The sequence below is a fragment of the Hibiscus syriacus genome, unplaced genomic scaffold (assembly GCF_006381635.1).
Source record: "Hibiscus syriacus cultivar Baekdansim isolate YM2019G1 unplaced genomic scaffold, ASM638163v2 tig00006570_pilon, whole genome shotgun sequence".
Taxonomy (NCBI): Eukaryota; Viridiplantae; Streptophyta; class Magnoliopsida; order Malvales; family Malvaceae; genus Hibiscus; species Hibiscus syriacus.
Genome location: NW_024062102.1, coordinates 167,381 through 173,380, shown reverse-complemented (window position 1 = coordinate 173,380; position 6,000 = coordinate 167,381).

The window sequence follows — 6,000 nt, the reverse complement described above, 5'->3', positions numbered from 1 at the left end:
CTCCCTAAAGAGTTTGTCATTCACACGGACCATGAATCACTCAAATGGTTAAATTGACAAGGTAAGTTAAACAAACGACATGCTCGATGGGTTGAGTTCATTGAATCTTTTCCTTACATCATCAAATACAAACAAGGGAAAGATAACATCGTAGCTGATGCATTATCCCAACGATACACACTTATCACTCGAATGCATGCTACTGTTCTGGGTTTTGCACATATCAAAGAACTTTATCCTAACGATCCAGATTTTTCTGATATTTATAAACAATGTGTAAAAGGTGCTTTTAACAAGTTTTATCTTGTAGATGGCTTTTTTTTTCGCATGAACAGGTTGTGTATACCACAAAGCTCTTTGCGAGAATTCTTGGTTCACGAGTCACATGCCGGAGGACTTATGGGACACTTCGGTATTCACAAAACACTTGATATGGTCATGGAACACTTCTTTTGGCCGCACATGCGTAAAACAGTGGAAAAGATTTGTGCATCATGCATCACGTGCAAACAAGCAAAGTCAAAGGTAAATCCTAATGGTTTGTATACGCCTTTACCAATTTCTTCTTCTCCTTGGATCGATTTATCGATGGATTTTATACTTGGCTTACCCCGCACTAAGAAAGGACAAGATAGTATTTTTGTGGTTGTGGACAGATTCTCAAAGATGGCACACTTCATTCCTTGCCATAAAACGGACGATGACACACATATTGCTAATTTATTCTTTCGAGAAATAGTCCGCCTTCATGGCATTCCTCGCACCATTGTGTCCGATCGTGACACTAAGTTCATAAGCCACTTTTGGAAGGTATTATGGGGTAAGATTGGCACAAAACTTCTCTATTCCACTTCTTGTCATCCTCAAACCGATGGACAAACCGAAGTAATAAATCGGATTCTAGGATCTTTGCTAAGAACTGTGGTAGGTAAGAATACCCGTAATTGGGAAGAATGTTTACCTTTTGTTGAGTTTGCTTATAATCGATCCATTCACTCCACAACAGGTTATTCTCCATTCGAAATAGTTTATGGTTTTAACCCACTAACTACTTTGGATCTTATTCCCTTACCTTTAGATCAGGTTGCCAGTTTAGATGGTGAAAAGAAGGCTGCCCTTGTCAAAGACATTCACGCCAAAGCCAAACTCAAGATGGAGAAAACCTACGAGGCAATCGCAAACCGAGTTAACAAGGGCCGACGACATGTCACCTTTGAACCAGGAGATTGGGTATGGGTTCACATGAGAAAAGAAAGGTTCCCGACACAAAGGAAATCCAAGCTAGACCCACGAGGCGATGGCCCATTCTAAGTTCTTGAACGAATCAATGACAACGCCTACCGCATTGATCTTCCCGGTGAGTATAACGTGAGTGCATCCTTTAATGTTTCTGACTTATCTCCTTTTGATATTTCAGATTCGAGGACGAATCCTTTTAAGGAAGGGGGAGATGATACATGTACCACATGCCCTAAAGCTAAGGATGATAAATTTACTATACCACTTGGCCCTATCACACGAGGCCGGACCAAACTTCTTAAAGACAAGCTTCAAATCGCGGTTCAAGCATTCATCCGGAAGGGTCTAATAGCAGCAGATTTGCAACAACTTTTTGAAGGGGATCCAGTTGTTATCTGGTCGACATGTCTTCTGGAGATACAACCGTCTGTCTCTTATCTTTCCAATGGTTCTTGAATCGCATTAATCTGATATCGGGAACTCAAGATATGGACATGTGGTAGGACTTTGTGGGATATGACGACAAACTCTGCTATTAGGATGTCCTTAGGGGTGGTGTCTGTTTCCGAAAAAATGAGGGAGGGAAGACTACGGTGGTTTGGGCATGTCCTTAGGCGACTACCGTCGGATGCGGTCAGGAGGGTAGAGTCAATTACAGTCGACGGTGCCAGAAGGAAAGGACGACCAAGGTGGAAGTGGGATGACTGCTTGAGATCTGATTTGATGGATTTAGGCCTTACCAAAGACATGACCTATGATAGGAAATTATGGAGGCTTAAGACTAGGGTAGTCGAGTAGTGTGGGTCACATCTATAGGGTGTATCATCTTTGTCTTCTTTTAAATGCATTTGTAGTAATTTCCATGACTTTTACTTTTTATACTTTTCTGTTATTGGTATTTATGAAAGATTAGAACTGGGCTTGCTATCGTTGTCTCATGTGTATCATTCTCATCATGTTTCCTCTGTTAATTTTAGCTGGGTCTTAGATTTCTGTCTATATGCAGAGTTTCTTTCGCAGGGATTATTTTGCAGGAATTACTCCCCATTACAGAAGCACATATGATATTAATGACTGCATATGAATACTATTTAGCTATGTATTTATGTAATTATTTATACATGCATTGCATTTTATCTATATTTTTAATTTTCTGACTGCCGGAGGTCTTTCACGGAAGCTATTCTCAACCTGGCGTTGGGGGCAGCCTACTACCCTACCTCCCCCTTACCCCATACATATGGGAATTGGGTTTTGTTGTTGTTGTTGTTGTTGTTGTTGTAATATAATTTAATATATGATGATTAATTATCTTTTAGGATCAGATTTATTATTTTATTAGGAATTAAGGTTGGGTTAAAACAATATTTTTAGTTATTATTATTTTATTAGGAATTAGAGTTAAAACATGTTTAGTTTATTAATATTTTATTATTTAGTTATTTAGGACCTTTAGAATCCAGCCCCTATATAAAGGAGGCTTCATTCAACTTTGTAAATCAGATTTCTTTGATCAATAATACAACAAGAGTTTGTTTTTGCAAGTGCTGATTGCCTTGTGCCTTCGAAGCTTCTTCTCCTGGAGTTCTTTCAAGTTCTTGAGAGGGAGATTAATCTTCACACTCCAATTTGCCTTTTCATCGCGACTAGGAGGGTTGGTTAGAGCCATATTATCGTGTTTGCCTTTTCATTGCGACTAGGAGGGCTCGATAGGACATTATCCATCGATTTTCCACATCCATCCATGCCATCAATCATCTTTACCGTTCACTTTCATAAGGGAGATCTTTGATTTCTTGGTTATTTTCTCTATTCTTAATTCCTTTATCTTTTGTTTATCTTATTTTTAATCTTGTTTCTTTTCTTGTTTCTAGCACTAAAAGAAACCCTAAAGAACCCTATCTATTGCCGCCACCTTCCTCATTCATTCCTTATTGTTCTTCATCGAGTCTAGAGCTTTTCTAGGTTTGATTCTTCAACAAGAGCAACGTTCAACAATCCGCCACCGCTTCCCTATCAAAAAGACAAGTGACAAATCATGTATTGCTGGCAGTAAAGAGGTCTCACATGGCAAAGCCAGTGTTGTAGATGTAGGTGCATCCCACAAATCAAAATAAGTGTGGAAAAAGAGGTTTTTTTTTCTTCCGGAAAATCATCTTTTTAATTTAATTTTTTTGATCAGGTGTCGGTCAGACTATATTTTTTGATCTAACACCTTTTGCAGTAAGGCGCGCCTCTGCACCGCGTTATACGCTGATTTAGCGTCACGTGGGGTAAGGCGCGCCTTATGCTGACATGGATACACGTGTGTATGACACGGAGCAGGGGCTGCGCCTTACGCCACGTAAGATATACCGTGCCTTGCATTATTTTCCCAAACTTCTCGGCTTTAAGGCGTCCTCTCTCGGCTATAAATAGCCGTCTCCTGTAAACTCTCTCACCAACAATCCTTTGAATAAGTAAATAACATCCGACAATCATCATATATTTGATTCAGAAGTTTGCTCGATCTTTCGTTATAAGGTAATTTTGTTATAATATTTATTTTATAGTTATATATGATTATTTAAAAAAATATTATACTAATTGTTTTCAATTAATTTATGTGTTTGTAGAATTAGAAAGTGGAAGCATACGTCTAAATATTTTTGCGGTACATGTAATAATATAAAATTATATTATTTAAATTATTTACGTTTATGTGTAAAAAATTTATTCTGTTATATTTTAGTCATATATTATTTATTTAATCAGGTTTGTTTTAGTTGTTTTTTTTGCAGATATAATATTATTGGACTTTTAAACTCTAAGAATGACGTGACTTTCAACAATTGTTTATTATGATAGAGAAATTCGAGAAGATGAAACCGACGTTGTATTCATATCAAATGAGCGTGTTAAAATATCATTCAAGATAAACATAACTCTTGAGGAGCTAATAACGAAGATTTCGATGAAGGTTCATGTTGGAAGTAGTAGAAGAATCTCGTCGTTGCAGTACAAATTTCCAACATCATTGTTGCCATTAATTTATACAGCGTTCGAACTATCGAACAATGATGATGTTGAAATGATGGCTGATTCTCAAAATAATTATTCAGACGGCGATATTGAGATGTATGCAAAGTTTGTTTAAGTGCGTGCTGTTCGGGGTCAGCCATTAAGCTCACACTATGGGTTGGCTGAACAAGTTGATTAAGTTGACAGCCAGACTACAGTAATGTGTAATGATTTTAATGTCATAATGGGTGTGAACGGGCGGGGGTAATTTGATAATTAAGGGTATAGCGCAAAGCAGAGCTCGCGCCTTTCTGACGTGTGTCAAAATCACAAGTAAGGCGCGGCCCTGCGCCGCACCATACCCTTTATTACCAACCTACACTCGTCCGTTTACACGTGTATCCATGTTAGCATAAGGCACGTCTCAGGAGGCGCGCCTTACCCCACGTGACGCCAACTCAGCGTATAACACAGTATAAGAGGGGCGTCTTATTGCAAAGGGTGTTAGATCAAGAAATATAGTCTGACCGTTGTCTGATCGGGAATATTAAATTAAAAAGATAATTTTTTTAAAAAAAAACGCCGGAAAAAGATTTAGAGAGAAAATCCCACCAAAAATTGGGATTTGGATTTAGATTTTTGAACCCTACAGATTAAGGAGAGAGAAATCAGAGTATGGAACCATATTTGTGTGGTTGCAATCTCCAAAAAATGTGTGCTAATTGTTATGGGTGTCGGTGGAGAGTTGTATTTCTTTGGTAGTTGAGTTGGATAATTGAGAGCGGATTAAATCACCCTCAATCCTTATTTGTCATTTTCCTACTTTTCCTCCTTAATTATTTTGAGGCCTTTATCAAATTCAATGATTGTTTACTATAAAATTTTCAATTATTATGCTTTAATTAGACCTTATATCATTTATATAACAAATTATTATTCAATTAAAAATAACGTAAATATAATAGTTTGTGATAATTATAAGATATTATCTAACGATGTATTTAAACGTTTTCTCAGTTTATTAAGAATTACTAAGAAAATATATGCACTTAGGTGTGTATTATGCTAACTTTGTCATTTTTAATCTATATCCTTTATTGATCCTAATTTAGTGTTAGTTTAAACATTACTTAATTAATACATTAATTAATATATTCTGAAAGGAGAAAATAATAATTAGTTGGTGATTAGAAATAGGGCAAACTCCACAAGTGACCACTTAATTATTTCCATTTTTATTTTAATCGTTGACGTTTCAATTTTGTCAATCAGACCATCCAGTTACTGGTTGGATTGAAGCATTTAAATAGTTGGATGGTCTGATTGATGAAATTGAAACATAAGTGATCAAAATAAAATGGGATAATAGTTTAGTGACCTCTCATGCATTTTTTCCTTAGAAATAATAAATCTTAAAACAAAGAAAGTAGAAAGTAGAAAGTACAGCACCGACAGACATTGAGCATAGAATTTCGGAGTTACGCGTAAGCACAGCAGTTGACCCACTCCACGCTGGGATTGTAGCCGAATCGACAATTAATTTACATATACGATAAATTAATAATTATATCATATTAGAAAAACATATATCGAGATCTTAGATTTTGGAAAAAAATATTAAATATTATTATATTTGTATATTCAAAAGTACATAATATATTTCATAAAATAGTACATAATAAAGAGTACGTTTTCTAAAAAGAAGGTAACCTAAAAACTAAAATATTTAAATCACTATCTCACCTCATTAATTTCCTCGTT